This window comes from Crocuta crocuta, unplaced genomic scaffold, assembly GCF_008692635.1.
Source record: "Crocuta crocuta isolate KB4526 unplaced genomic scaffold, BGI_CrCroc_1.0 scaffold290, whole genome shotgun sequence".
NCBI classification, from domain to species: domain Eukaryota; kingdom Metazoa; phylum Chordata; class Mammalia; order Carnivora; family Hyaenidae; genus Crocuta; species Crocuta crocuta.
In genome coordinates this window covers 419,090-433,390 of record NW_027527429.1, presented here as the reverse complement: position 1 = coordinate 433,390, position 14,301 = coordinate 419,090, and the positions used below count along the sequence as shown (strand labels likewise).

At 48.6% G+C, this 14,301-nt stretch overlaps 2 protein-coding genes across 4 annotated transcripts in view; one reads left to right on the top strand and one right to left on the bottom strand.

The window, feature by feature from the left end:
- Positions 1-13,837, bottom strand: part of HDLBP (high density lipoprotein binding protein) — a 72,602-nt gene extending 58,765 nt beyond the window's left edge. Inside the window, exon 1 of one of the 2 annotated variants that reach the window (XM_077757270.1) lies at positions 13,722-13,837. The gene's annotated coding sequence lies outside the window, so the exon portion shown is untranslated. The remainder of the gene's footprint in view (positions 1-13,721) is intronic. The other variant, XM_077757276.1, reaches the window with a different exon arrangement.
- The window catches only part of SEPTIN2 (septin 2), a 33,603-nt gene continuing 32,826 nt past the window's right edge, over positions 13,525-14,301 (top strand). Inside the window, exon 1 of one of the 2 annotated variants that reach the window (XM_077757286.1) lies at positions 13,525-13,762. The gene's annotated coding sequence lies outside the window, so the exon portion shown is untranslated. Of the gene's footprint in view, positions 13,763-14,048; positions 14,121-14,301 lie in introns of those variants that run through there. The other variant, XM_077757301.1, reaches the window with a different exon arrangement.

The window sequence follows — 14,301 nt, the reverse complement described above, 5'->3', positions numbered from 1 at the left end:
GGGGTTGGTAGTACTTCAACAATAACCTACCCGGTGTTCAGACTCTGCCTGAGTGCCACTTGCCATAAAAGGCGGTCTCTGAGGAAAAAGGCTGACTCCAGGTCTGGGGCAAGGAAAGTACACAAAGAGACCAGAGTGTCTTGCTGTACCAAAAAGCAAGTTCTTTTTTTTTTTTTTTTTAAAGTTTTATTTATTTCTAGGAGAGAGAGAGAGAGAGAGAGAGCGTGAGCAGGGGAGGGTCAGAGAGAGGGAGTCACAGACTGAAACAGGCTCCAGGCTCTGAGCTGGCAGTCAGCACAGAGCCCGACGCGGGGCTCGAACCCACGAACCGCGAGATCATGACCTAAGCGAAAGTCGGACGCTTAACCGACTGAGCCACCCAGGCGCCCCCCAAAAAGCAAGTTCTAAACAAATAATGGGGATGCTTCAGAAGGACACAGGAGCCGGGGCACCTGGGTGGCTCAGTCGGTTGAGCGTTCGACTTCGGCTCAAGTCATGATCTCACGGTTTGTGGGTTTGAGCCACGCGTTGGGCTCCGTGCTGACAGACACTGGAGCCAGTTATGGATTCTGTGTTTCCTTCTCTCTCTCTGACCCTCCCCTGCTCGCACTGTCTCTTTCTAAGAAATAAATAAAACATTAAAAAAAGAAAAAAAAAAAAGGACACAGGAGCCAGCTCTAAGGAGGCACTCCCTGGTCACTATGAACATTAGAGTAAGTAACTTTGATGATAAGGGTTGATACTGTAAATAAAATGGGCAATGGCTATAGCCTATATTGATACAGATACATAACCAAAATGAAGATCTGACACGAACAAATACTTGGCTTCACAAGTATCTCACCACCATATACTTACTAATGACACAGACTCCACAATGGAGAATTTGGCAGACGCCACCTTAATCAGCGATTGAAGTGAGCATCCCCGGTAATGGGACAAAGTGAACTTGTGTGCCATCTGACAGAATGCAAAGAAAACCCAGAATTCCTTCTGTGCTATTCCAGCCCAAACTGCCAAGCCTGAACCTAGTCAAAATGAAATACACACCAAGGGCCATTCTACAAAGTAAGTGTCTGTACTCATTAAATGATGAGACCAAGAAAGCCAAGGTAAGATGGAATCATGTTCCAGTTTGTAGGGTTTTTCAAAAGCTTGTTTTATTTTGAAAGAGAAGAGAGCGAGCGAGCAGGGGAAGGGCAGGCGGGGAGAGAATCCCAAGAAGGCTCTGTATTGTCAGGGCAGAGCCCCAATGTGGGGCTTGATCCCAAGAACCATGAGATCATGACCGGAGCCGAAGTCAAGAGTTGGACACTTAACTGACTGAATCCCCCAGGCGCCCCATAAATGTTTGTTTGAAGACTACAGAAACCCAACAATGAAATGTTATTGTGTGCTTCTGAATGGATTCTTCCGGTGAAATGTGAATGGGTCTGAAGGCACCAAAGCATTCTTGTTAACGTCCTGATTTTGATGGTTGTATTGTGGTTAAGGAGAGTGTCCTGTTCGTGGGAAACACCCCAAAATATCCAAGGGTGATGAGGATTCCTGGGCCCAATCTACTCTCAAATAGTTAAGAAAAAGTGTTTTTGTACCAGTCTTACAACTCCTCTGTAAGATAGTTTTAAATTTTCAATGGAGAATAATACTACTTTGTAAATTTTTTAAAATTTAATTTTATTTTTTGAGAGAGAAGAGAGTGTGCTTGCAGGGCCTCATGGGGCATAGGCAGAGAGGGAGAGAATCCCAAGCAGGCTCCACCCCATGACCCTGAGAGCATGATCTGAGCTGAAATCAGGAGTCAGACGCTTCTCTGAGCCACCCAGGTGCACCTGGAACTACTTTTTAATTTGAAAATAAATAAGTAAATAAATGACTTATTTTCTAAATAAACAAATGATACTGATCCTTCAAATTCAAAGTTGATTACATGTTTAATTTGTCAGGCTTGGTGCATCTCTCTCTCACCTTCTATGTAGCGCGACAAAGCTTTACCTCCATCTTACTGACGTCCGATAGACATCATCCTCTCTAAGTTGGTCAACACAGATTTTCAAACCATCACAAAGTGTCAGGGAAGCTGCTGATGGCACAACCTGAGACCTGGACAGCTGCTCATCCCAAACAGCAGCAAGGTCAGCCTGGGCCCCACACCAGCCCCCCGATGGGAGCCAAGAGCCCCTCGGGGCTCCTCAGGCTCCTCAGACACCACGTCCACAAGGGAAAAGCACAGAACGCCCCATCTGAGCGGGCACTGGGAACCCCAGCGACAGACCCACAGACAGCAGCAGACGGGGCGAGCCACGTCATGTGAAAGGAGCACTGGCCATGGCTGGCTGAGGAGAGCAACCGTGTCATTTAGCAATGGCTTAAAGGAGAGGAAAGCACACACGCACCCCAACCACTTCAGGATGGGGCGAGGAGATCAGACAGACAAAAAGTACATTTTGGAATTAAAATATTTTTACCAAGGGGGCACTGGGTAGCTTAGTCAGCTAAGTGTCAGACTCTTGATTTCGGCTTGGGTCAAAACCTCACAGTTTGTGAGTTCAAGCCCCATGCGTTGTCAGCGCAGAGCCTGCTTGGGATTCTCTCTCTCCATCCCTCCCCCACTCACATATGCTCACTCTCTCTCTAAATAAATAAGTATGAAAAACAATTTTTTAAAATATTCTTACCAAGTAAAGGTTAGCCAGGCTACAGCCTTCAGTAAAGCCCCTGCCCAAGCGACAGCAGACAAGCATCACTCATGTCAGCTCCAGTGGCAACGGCGGAAGGGAGAGACCCCAGACCACCCCTGCACCCTGCACACGCCACTTTCTCCTTGAGGATTCAGTCCTACAACTGCCAGCACAACCCGAAACCAACAAGCCTGCATTCCAAAGAAATGGCAAGGCTGGAGGTTTACCGCGCCATCTCTGGCCCGGGAGCATCACCTGCATGAAGCACACCTGAAACCCCAACCACCCAAGGGCAAGGTGAGGCCGACTAACAAAGGCCACTGGTCTTTCACACTTTTACAAATCAACTGTTGACTCTCCTCAAGCAACACAGTCTTTTGCTCTCTGTCTGCCCAATTTTTCAGAAAAGAGTCCCACTTACCGATCTCAAGGGGACATGGTGATCATCTCCAGCACCTGTATAAGCTAAGGAGGGGCCCCGAAAGCCCCAAGCCCGATGGGTCGCTCTGGCTGCAGCTGGCTTGTCTGCACGTCCCAGACGTCGCTGCGCTGAGCTCTGGGAGCCACGGGGCCCTGGGCACAGGCAGCCTGGCAGCACTGCTGAGCTCACTGGCGGGCGACAAAAGCAACACAGAACTTTGGTCTCAGGGGCTGGCAAGTCAGCTCCCAGCATAAGCAAGTGTATCAAAATAGAAGCCTTGTTTCAAAAGAAAAAAATCGTATTCTTCAAATTGACCTCACACGCTGCTTTAAGCTGGTACTTTAGGCCCACCTAGCTAATCTCCTCCTTACCAGAAAAAGTCAGAACAGTGCATCTACTTCAGCAATTCCATTTGAAAAGTAGCCCTAAATGAGCTAAGTATCTATGAAAATAGAGAACACATCACATAGGAGCGGGAGCCCACTCCCTCGCCCGATGCCTGGCGTCCAGGAGTCAGTACTCTCTCTCCAGCAGGAAGAACAACACGGCTCCATCAGTAACACGGCTCACAACGGTCAGAACCATACAACAGAAAGGTGGAAAGGTTCATGCAGGGCTATCTTTTCCTCTTATTTTTATTTTTTTAAATTATAATATTAAAGAAAGAGTTGAACAGAGAACCAAAAGTTTTCAACTCTCTATGAGAGGGAATCAGAAACCACACATTTTGCACCGAGGGAGCCCTGAGCAGCAGAAACGCCTCTCGGCAAGTCACTCACCTCAACCAAATCTTAAAAACAGCAAAAGAAATGCCAAATACGTGACCTCCTTTCCAAAATTATTTCTTCTAACTCTACACATCTGTTGTTTTCTCCCCCCTCCACCCCTCCACCTTTACTTGTGCCGTGAGATCTGGGCCTTTCGGGGATAAGGGTGTTTTCTCCAGCCTCGCCACTTCCCCTAAGGCTGCTTCTGGAGGCCAGCTCTCTCCGGAGCCTCCAGATGCAAACCTCCTGGGGGCTGGGCACGGTTGCCATGCAGATAGCTGCCATCATGGCACCTGCACGCAGCTGATCCCTGCTCCCAGGAACCATACGCACCCAGAGGCTCATGGGTGCCTCAGAACCAGGGATCGGGGGAACCCGGCCCCTCGCTGGAGTCACTGGCCCACAGTGCCCTCCCTCCCAGCCCCATTTACTGAGCTTCAGCCACACAGGCCTGGTGATGCACAAAGGCCTGACATACCACACCACCAGCAAGTTCCACAGCAGAGCCTCCCTTGAACGGCAAAACCGTTTCTACAACACTTTCTGCGGCAAATGATAATACTTGCTGAACGCACCTGGCTCAAGTTATCTCGCCTCTCCAGAAAGAAACCAAAAGTAGCACTGGTCCAGCCTGAGCTGTATCTAGAAGATTTAAGCACTGCCACCACCAACCTTGCTGCTGGGAAGACAGTGTGTCCTGCTCCTGAGTGGAGAGAGCGAGCTGAGCCATGTTCACAGGGTTCCCTCTCACCTGACACAGCAAGGCCAAGAATTACTGCTCTGCTTTATAAATGTGGTCCCCAGCTCCATGCACATGCCTAAGCTCAGATGCCAGAAGGTTCACACAAAGGAACGAATGCTGACAGGGGACACAGTCTAGAAGCCGAGCAAAAGGAGACGGCTTTACGCCAGAACACGAGGCCAGGCGGCAGCCGGCCCCTAAACGTGGTGCTGTGCTTCTGTGGAGAAGGCACATGCTTTGAATGCTCTTGGATCACAGCAGTCTGTTAATCCAAGCACATCCAAACCTCAGGAAAAAGCTGCTCCACGGTTGGCGGAGGCCACAAATTCAATAGCAGCTCGAGGAACACAAGAGCAACACGTTGGGACCTGGCCTGTGGACTGGCTTATTGCTCTGCCCAGCGTATCCCTTAGTCTAGAAAGCTGTTCTGGGTTCAGCAGCCCACTACAACTCACCAAAAGTTACTGAAAGACAAGCGTTCTGCATATTCCCATTTTAGCGATCAATGCTGCCCTGCCTGTTCGTTCCCTCAAAGCACACAGAGGCTGCCTGCCACGACCCGTCACTCCGCTGCGCTGCAGGAGCCAAAACAAGCAAAAGCCTATCGATGGCTTATCCTGTAACGCAGACGGGGACGGGGCAGGTGCAACCAAGAGAGGACGGACTCCGTGAGGCCTGCGCATCCACCAGATGACGTCAGCGAGGCGGCGGGGCTGGGTTGCTCGAACGGGATGGAATCGCCAGTCCAGAAGGAGTCCAGAGAAGAAAGCTGATCCCTCACGGCGGTCACAGACGGGACAGACGGCAGCTGTCTGCAGGTTACCGCAGAGACGGGCCCTGCACGACTGCCGACTCTAGGAGTGGAACTTCCATTTCACTTCACTTCCTTACCCGGAACTTGCCGATGGATATGTACTTGGTAAAAAAATTAACATTTGATGACCGAACCCAGGAAAGAGATTCAAAAATCTAAGGGATGCAAGACAATTTTAGTATTTATTTCAGGGTAGACCGTCTATCTCACTGCAAAGGCCTGGATGGCCCCACTCTTAGGCTAGAAGAGTGTGGACAGGGTATTGCCTTCTCAGCCCCAAGCTTTGGAGTAGCCCTGGAGACAGAAGGAAAACAACAGGTAAATAGGTCGAGGCTGAATATTTACACCCGTCAGACTTCTAAGACTAAGGACAAAGACAAGGATGGAATAATTACCAATCTTGACTGTGCGCCGTCTCCTGTCCTGTCAAAAGGAGCTGCTCTCAATGGTGGTATCACCACCGATTGCGCCAGCTCGTCCCCAGTGCCCCGCCACTGAGGGCACGGAATAAGCTCACTGAGGACTGCCTATTCCCATCACCCTCCTGGAGATCTGTGACGTGAGAGCTCCAACAGTGCGGGCAATGTGGCCCTAAATCAGCTACTCGTGCAAGGGGCTTCATCCAGGCAGCCTCCACTCTTAACTGAAAAACGGAGCCTGGGGGGCTACAGCCCAGAACCCTTCTAAGGACTGACCTGCAACGCAGGGCTTCTCAACCTCAGCCCTGCTGACCTTTTCAATCAGACAGTTCCGTGTCGTGGGCTCTCCTAGGCACTGTAGGACCCTGAGCACCTCTGGCCTCTAACCACTCGATGCCAGTAGCACCCAAGTCATGACACCCAAAAATGTCTCCAGACACCGCCAGATGTTCTCTGGGGTCCACGATAACCGGGTTAAAGCACTGCTGGAAATAGAGGGCATGGAGCCTGTTGCACAGGCATCAACAAATGAAAGCTCTCCTAGGCAAAGCTTTTCCTATCACTTGTGCATCCTTGACACGGATCACAGAATGTACTAAATGAGTGACTATCGGCTCCAAGTGCCATCCTTCCAAACTTGAAAACTGAGTTTCTGATAAAAGGAGTTGATCAAGTGTTCTGTGCTATCAGAAGGATAACAACAAAACCTCCCAGATTCAGCTTTCTTACCTTTAAAAAGAAGAAGCTAAAGTTCTACAAGTCAAGAAACACCATAATCATAAGGGTGATTAAGAATGGTTAAAAATGGGCCCCGGGGCACCTGGGTGCCTCAGGAGGTTAAACATCTGACTCTTGGTTTCAGCTCAGGTCGTGATCTCAGGTTCATGAGCCCTGCATCTGGCTCTGCACTGGCAGCACAAACCTGCTTAGGATTCTCTCTCCCTCTCTCCACCCCTTCCGTACTTGCTGGGTCTCTCAAAATAAAATAGGCGGAAGATTTATGCGATCTGAAGAGAAACCAGAGTATTCTCAAAATAAAATAAACTTAGGGGTGCCTGGGTGGCTCAGTGAGTTAAGCATCTGACTTTGGCTCAGGTCATGATCTCACGGTTTGTGAGTTTGAGCCTCGCATTGGACTCTGTGCTGACAGCTCAGAGACCAGAACCTGCTTCGGATTCTGTGTCTCCCTCTCTCTGTTCCTTCCCCAGCTTTTTGTGGGTGTGTGCGTGCGCACATGCTCTCTGTCTCTCTCTTGAAAACATTTTTTAAATTTTTTGAAAAATAAGCTAAAAGAAAAAAGAGAAGAAAAAAAAGAATGGGCCCCAAACAAAAGTCCAGGCCTCCTGACTGCCTGTCCAGTGAGGACCACCTCCCTCACCTTACAAATGTCCCAACACTTTGTCCAGTTGGGCAGAAATAACAAAGGCCTCACCATCTATACTAAGGGACAAGTGTTGCTGGTATGTCTCACAAGGTCCACCTTCAGCAACATCTAAAAATTATCAATTCATACAAATAAGTTTTCAGAAAACACTCATTTGTAAAAAAAAAAAAATCCATACTGATTGCCAAATGGTACCTGCTACTGAATACCGGCTCCCCACTTCCTTGCTCCAGATGAAGCTGCTGTTTCACGGCGGGGTCTCAGGGTGCAGCTCAGCCTCCTGAAAAGTTCCTGCACCCATGACAGAGCTTGGGAGAGGACGGGCAGGGGCCGTGAAGGCTATGTTAACACTGGTGTTATTACCACTACGGCAAGCCTGCCACAGTGCTGGTCTACCAAGGAACAGGTCTTTCATCATGAAAATATTGTAGAACACGGGGGTGCCTGGGTGGCTCAGTCAGTGAAGCAACAGACTCTTGACATTGGCTCACGTTGTGATCTCATGGTCATGGGACTGGGCCCCGTGTCAGGCTCTGTGCAGAGTGTGGAGCCTGCTTGGGATTCTCACACTCACTCTCTCTGCCTCTACCCTCTCGTGCTTTCTTTCTCACTCTTAAAAGAAATAATCATTTAAAACAATTGTAAAACACAACTACAATAAAATAACATAAAACTGGCAATTTCTCATGATTCTTCTCTAAGAAATATCTCCAAAGTTGTTTTATCTAAGGGTTTTTCTTGGCTATATTAATACATGATCTAAATAAAAATGTCACATTATACACATTGTTTAACCACCTGCTACATTTAATGTCATTTAAAATGCCTCATGGCAGGGCGCCTGGGTGGCTTAGTCGGTTAAGCATCCGACTTTCGCTTAGGTCATGATCTTGCGGTTCGTGAGTTCGAGCCCCGCATCGGGCTCTGTGCTGACTGCCAGCTCAGAGCCTGGAGCCAATTTCAGAGTCTGTATCTCCCTCTCTCTCTGACCCTCCCCTGCTCATGCTGTCTCTCTCTCTCTCTCCTAGAAATAAATAAAAAAAATATTTTAAAAAAATATTAAAGAAAAAAAAATGCCTCATGGTTATCTTTCCAAGGTTTACATGCAAATTTCCCGTTTATTAACAACTGCATGTTGAATGAAAACACAAATTTTCTGCTGATATTGCATGCCTTGTGTGTATATCTGATTACAAACAGTGCTGGAAAAAATATCCTCTGCTCACTACAGCCAGCACCTCTATAGGAAAAATTCATACAAATTCAATAAGATTAGAGGGGGTGCATGGATAGTCATTGGAGAGGTAAAACTACCCTCCCAATGAGCCAAATTATTTATATCCCACAACACCTGAGTACACATGGCCCCCTCACACTTGGTACTAAAATGGTCAGGCTTATTTCTTCCAATTTCTAGGAGAAATATGGCATCAATGTCAATTCTCTGACATCAGCAAAACTGAAATTTTTCTTTGGTTCCCGACCATTTAAATAAGACTGACCTATTCATCTCTTCTTTTCTGCCAGGGCATTTCAGCACACATGTAAGACAAAGGAAAACCCACAGGTAGGCTACAAAGGAGTAGTAAAGAACAGAAGAATTACAATGTAGGTGAAATTCAAGTTGGAAGCTAAAAATAACATTGCTGATGGGCACCCAGAAAGAAAAATGATCAGAAAATACTATTAAAAAGGACTTTTTTTTTTTTTTTTTTGCCTTTCACACCCTGGTCAAAGGCTATGATTTTCCCCCTGGGAAGGCAACTAGAATCTTTGGACTGGGGTTACGGGTTACAGTGGCGGGTGAGACACCATTCTGAAGACACAGAAGTGAGTCTGTCCGTGTAGTTACTGCTAAGATTGTAGTCTTCTCCCTTACTTGGCCCCCTGGACACAGGCAAGAGGCCGGAAGGTATTTTTGTGGAGAATCTGGAGAGACAGAACGAAGCCAACAGAGTGCTGTAAGGCCAGGGCCCAGCCAGTGCCTCTGCAGTGATGGCCACAGCTGGCAAGTCCCAGCTACTGACGCTTGAGCAGAGGGGAAATATCCCCAGATAGCACAGAAAGGCTCTGATACGAAAGCCAAAACCTCAACAAAAAGTAGCCTGAAGTAAACCATGATTTCAGGGAAAGAAAACCTCAAGTCAGGAATGTCCTGAGAGATAAGCGGAGGTACAACAGCTACGAAATAAAACCAGGACGTCAGAAGTCACTAAGAACACTCCTAGGGAAATAAAGTGAGAACAACTCAACAGCATGTCTAGAATGAAGCTGAGAGTACGTTCCAGAAACAAGGTGGACAACCTAAGCAAAATCAGGGTCAGTCCAGAAGGTACGATAGTCTAATTCTACAAAGAGAAAGCAAGTGGGAACAAATCAAAGCAATAAATTAAGAAACATGGCCAGAGTTAAAGAAGTTTCCAAATAAAGTAACCTAAAGTGTAAGGCAAGACATTATATGAAAACAGACTCCAAGGGACATTGCTGCACTGGGTGTTTTGAACTTGAGAGAGAAATGCACTAAGCTTCAGAGAAGAAATAGCCACATATGAAGACCCTAGAATCAGAATGGGTGAAGCCTTCAGCAACAATCCTGGAAGACAGACGGAGCAAAAGGTGTCCAACTCTCCCTCAGGTGCATGGGTAGAAGCACTTTCCAGACACACACGTTTTGAAAACATATCGCCCGTGCATCTGTTCCCAGGCAACTCCTTGAGGAAGTGCTCCATCAAAATGAGAGGGTAAGAAGTCAAGAGAGACGGAGATACAGGTTCCAGGAAACCAAGGACCCAAGGCAAGTGGGCGGTGAGATCTTCAGGACGATCCCAGCAGATGGGGGCCTGGGGGAGAGTTACTCAAAAGGAGACTAATGAAATACTGAATTTCATCAGATAAAAAAGACTATTTCTTGAAAGAAATTTAGACAACTGTTGAATTTGGGGTTCAATTTTAATGACAAATACACAGAAAACTAAAACACGCCAAAAAACAAGCAAAACTCACAAGAACCTCAGGAAAAACAAAACCTGACCCAGGAAAGGACAACCATCCCGTCACACCAGCTGCCTCGCTGGGAATGGCACTATGGAGTCATAACTCGAACACTGAACACCGGACTAACCAAACTAAAGGCGCCTTTATTTGCAAAGGCACAGCAGTGGAAGAAAGCTAGAAACTTCATACCCATTCTGAGTCAAGTAGGAGACAAGGTGTGCAAAGAGCACGGGAGGAAGAGCAGTAACCAAGCAGGCAAGCACACGTGCTGTTCAGAGGCAAAGACCGAAGGGTCCCGCCGCGAGATGGGTGCGCATGCCTGCGGAAGGAGGTCCGGTGTCTCCTCACAAGCCCTTTGGCCTTTATTTCTCCTTCTCTCTCCCTCTCTCTTTTTAATATTTATTTAAACTTTTGGGAGGGTGCAAGCGGGGGAGAGGCAGAGAGAGGAGGACCGAGGATCCACACACAGCAGGCTCTGTGCTGACGGGCTGACCGCAGCGAGCCCGATGCGGGGCTTTAATTCACAAACTGTGAGATGATGACCTGAGCTGAAGTCAGATGCTCAACCAACTGAGCCACCCAGGTGCCCTATTTCTCCTTCTTAAAACTACCTGAAGATAGAACCTTGATTTGAAATAAAATTCATTTTTAACTTTAAAACCCGTATGAACGCCAATAAAAAGTATTAAGGCAGAGTACACACAACGTATTGCTACTAGATTAATGGCAAGCATCAAGACGGCTAAGACAATATGATGCCCAGACACGTCTGGGACCATACGTCTGCCTCGTCTCTAGCAGCGTTCGAGGAGCTTCCACACGCCTGGGGGACCAGCCTCCTAAGGATATCACTTCTAAAATGTCTCTGATTTTACAACTATAAAACAACACACAAAAACACACAGAACACAAACTTACTTTAGCCCAAAATAACTTGTGTAATCAATTCTTTAAATGTCATACTAATGAAAAGAGTCTGGTATCGTTGGTTTTCAAATGCTGAATGTTGCGGTGTTCTCAGAACTTAAGGGAAAAGGCTTTTTGATTCACAGATGCTCTCTGGCTGTTTTTCCACTTGGCCAAAAACTTTCCCAATATGCATGCTGGACTTCTTGCCACCATAACTTGGTAACTGAGAACTCAGTTGTGTGCTGGGTTTCTTCCAGGAGCTTGGTTCTTTTTTAATAGGAAAGGGATCATGTCTAGCCCTGTGGGAAGGGTGGACACTGAATGGCCCTTATCAAACACGAGTACTGCTTCGTACTTCAAAAAGTGTGTTCTCTGCTCAAACCCTTTTGGTATGTAAACAAGTTTCAGCCGGGAAGCATTAATGGAGCCCCTTTCTCATCCACTTGTAACTAAAGCTCATATAAATCATCAAGGGGGACAATGTAATCACTTGAAATCCTGTCCAGGTCAGAGTGTCCTAGACTGAGCTGAATGAAGGGCATAAAGTCCTTCACAACAGGCCCTCAGGCAGGCCCTCCACCACTTGAGATGTTTTTAGCAGCATACCAAATTCTCAAATTCTCCACCTCTTGCCGTCTGTGCCACCACCTATGGCTACCACGCACCCCCCTGGCGTAAGCTAGTCTTCCTGTGTAGAACACCTCGTTCTGGGAAAACTCTCATCCTCTAAACGCAGTTTGAGAACCACATTCTTTGTAAAAACTTTTCAACAGGTAACTACCACCTCCTCTTTCATATCTCTATACCTTGTATATACTTCCACTGCTGCATTTAAAACTCCCTAACTTAATTACAAGTGAGTCCCCCATACCAAACCATAAGCTGCTTAAGGAAAGGAAAAAAGTCTGTATCCTCTTAACCTTTACGTCCCTAGAACTCTTAAAAGTATCTGGCATACAATTCCCAATAAATGTTTTTGAACTGAACTGCTGAAGAAGTGATGTCATGAGGCCAACGTCACACAACCAGAAGCCCCAACAAGAAAACCAAAGGAAAAGAAACACATAAAACTCGATGATCCAAGAAGAAATTCTCCCATCAGGCTGCTGAGAGGTGGAGCTTGGCCCATGAGAAAGGGCTCTGTGACAGAGATCCAGCTGGGGTTGGCCCTAGAGGTGCCCAGGAATGTGGGCTGATGGCACCATAGGAGCGCTCTCCTTAAACTCGTTGTACATGTACCCAGGTGAGGCCTACTGGATTAGAGAAAATGAAGTAACTCCATCAACAGTGCTTGGCACACAGAAGATCCGACAGTAGTTCAGGAAAGCAAAGTTTAATCCTCATTGTAAACTGTTTATCTGGCTTTCAAATGTTGTTCCCTCAAGACTTGAAGGGGCGTACTCCATTTTTTCCCTAGCCTAGAAGTCTCGTGATAAGCTTGATGGTTGAGGTTTCAGACTGTGAACTGGGAGTTCAAGTGATGGAAGCCATTTTTAACCAAATACCTTTTCAACCACTTTAAAACACTGCTTCCAAGAACCTTAATATTCAACGTACTTAACGAGGTTAGCTTGGGGTGCTTACTTTTCAAACTTATCAAAATCTGAACCTGAGCACTAGATTTCACTGAATGTTTCAATACCCCAGGCTTGACTCCATACGTGAACGTTAAGGCTATTCTGTAGCACAGCACTACCAGTTGCTTCGGACAAAATCCTACTTGTGACGTGCCCTGTCCTAATAGGGCCTTGAAAAAGTTACCTGCCAAGAAAGTGACTGTCCTTAAGCAGACACCAAACAAATGGGAAGTCACTGCCTGCGGGTTTAAAGTAGCCAGGAAACTGAGGACACAGAAACCAAATTCAAAACTGAAGGACAAGTCATCCTGTTACTGGAGATGTCACTCACCTACATCCCTAGAGGTTTCATCTGACCATAAAGATCGTTTTCTCAACAATACACGGGGAGATTTTCTCTTTGGGTGCACACGGCGTGCAAACCCTCCTACAAAGTCTGACCCTCTCATTTTCCGAGTCGATGGTGGCAAACATGCCCTCTCGGTACCCCCCGGCGTCCCCAACACTGAGCCGTCGCCCATCAGAGTCTCAGCAACCGAGTCTACATTCGGTCGGGGTCCTGCAGAAATGCGTCCTGTGCGAGGGCATTTGGGTCGGACAGCTGCGAGCCTGCAGACCGCCCGCGGGGAGAAGGGACACCCGGGCCGATGCGGCCCGGGNGTGCCCAACTCGATGGTCCGCGCACAGGCCCGCCGGCCCACGTGACCCGCTGCAGCCAATGGAAGCGAGGCCCCGGTACCACCGAGACGAAGGCGGCCCGGGGCTAGAGCAGCCCCATTCGGCCGCTCTCAGTACTCTCCGCTGTCCCGCTCCGGCGGTCCCAACTCGGTGCTGCCGCCATCTTCCCGGAGGAGAGAGCCAGAGGCGAAGGCTCCAGCCCCGTGGTCGCTCCGCAGTCTTACCGTGACGTGACCTGCCCCTATCCCTGTCCGCCTCTCTTTTCCTCAGCAGCTCCTAGTAAAGAGACGCCCTTCCCCCACTCTAGGTACTCACAAGGCAAAGACTCACATTACCTGCTCCACTCTTATCAGCGTAAGGAAACCAAGCTCATAAGGTAGGAACCGTGGCGAAACAGGGACAAGCCGCCATCTTGGTAAAGGAGAAGAGGCTACGCTTGACCTCCCCCCCCCACCCCCAGCCTCTATATGGCCAACCGCCGTGGGAGGGGCACGGCGCCTGCGCAGAGGCGGAAACCGCGGACGGGTCTGCGCCTGCGCACTCGAAAGCCGGCGAGTGGGGGTGGGGAGGGAGGCCAGGTCGCTCCTGGGCGAGGACAGCGTTGGCAAGGGAGCGGGTCGACGTGATGACGCCATCCGCTCACGGGGCGGGGCAGGGCGGGGCCCGGGCGGACGTCGGGCACTGGGCGGGTCTGCGGCGCGGTCGGGCAGGTCCTGCTCTTTAGCTCCTCCGCGGTGAGTGTCTTGCCGTGGGTTCCCGCAGCCTCGGGGGCGTGAGCTTCGGACCGAAGCAGAGGCGTTGGGGGTCGACTCGGGGTGGCGGTCGACCGGCTGCGATGGCGCGCGGGCGGGGCGTCTTTTATGGTGTGGGGGAGGGGCGGCAGGCCTGGTGTCCCTGACCCTCTTCTGCTCTCGT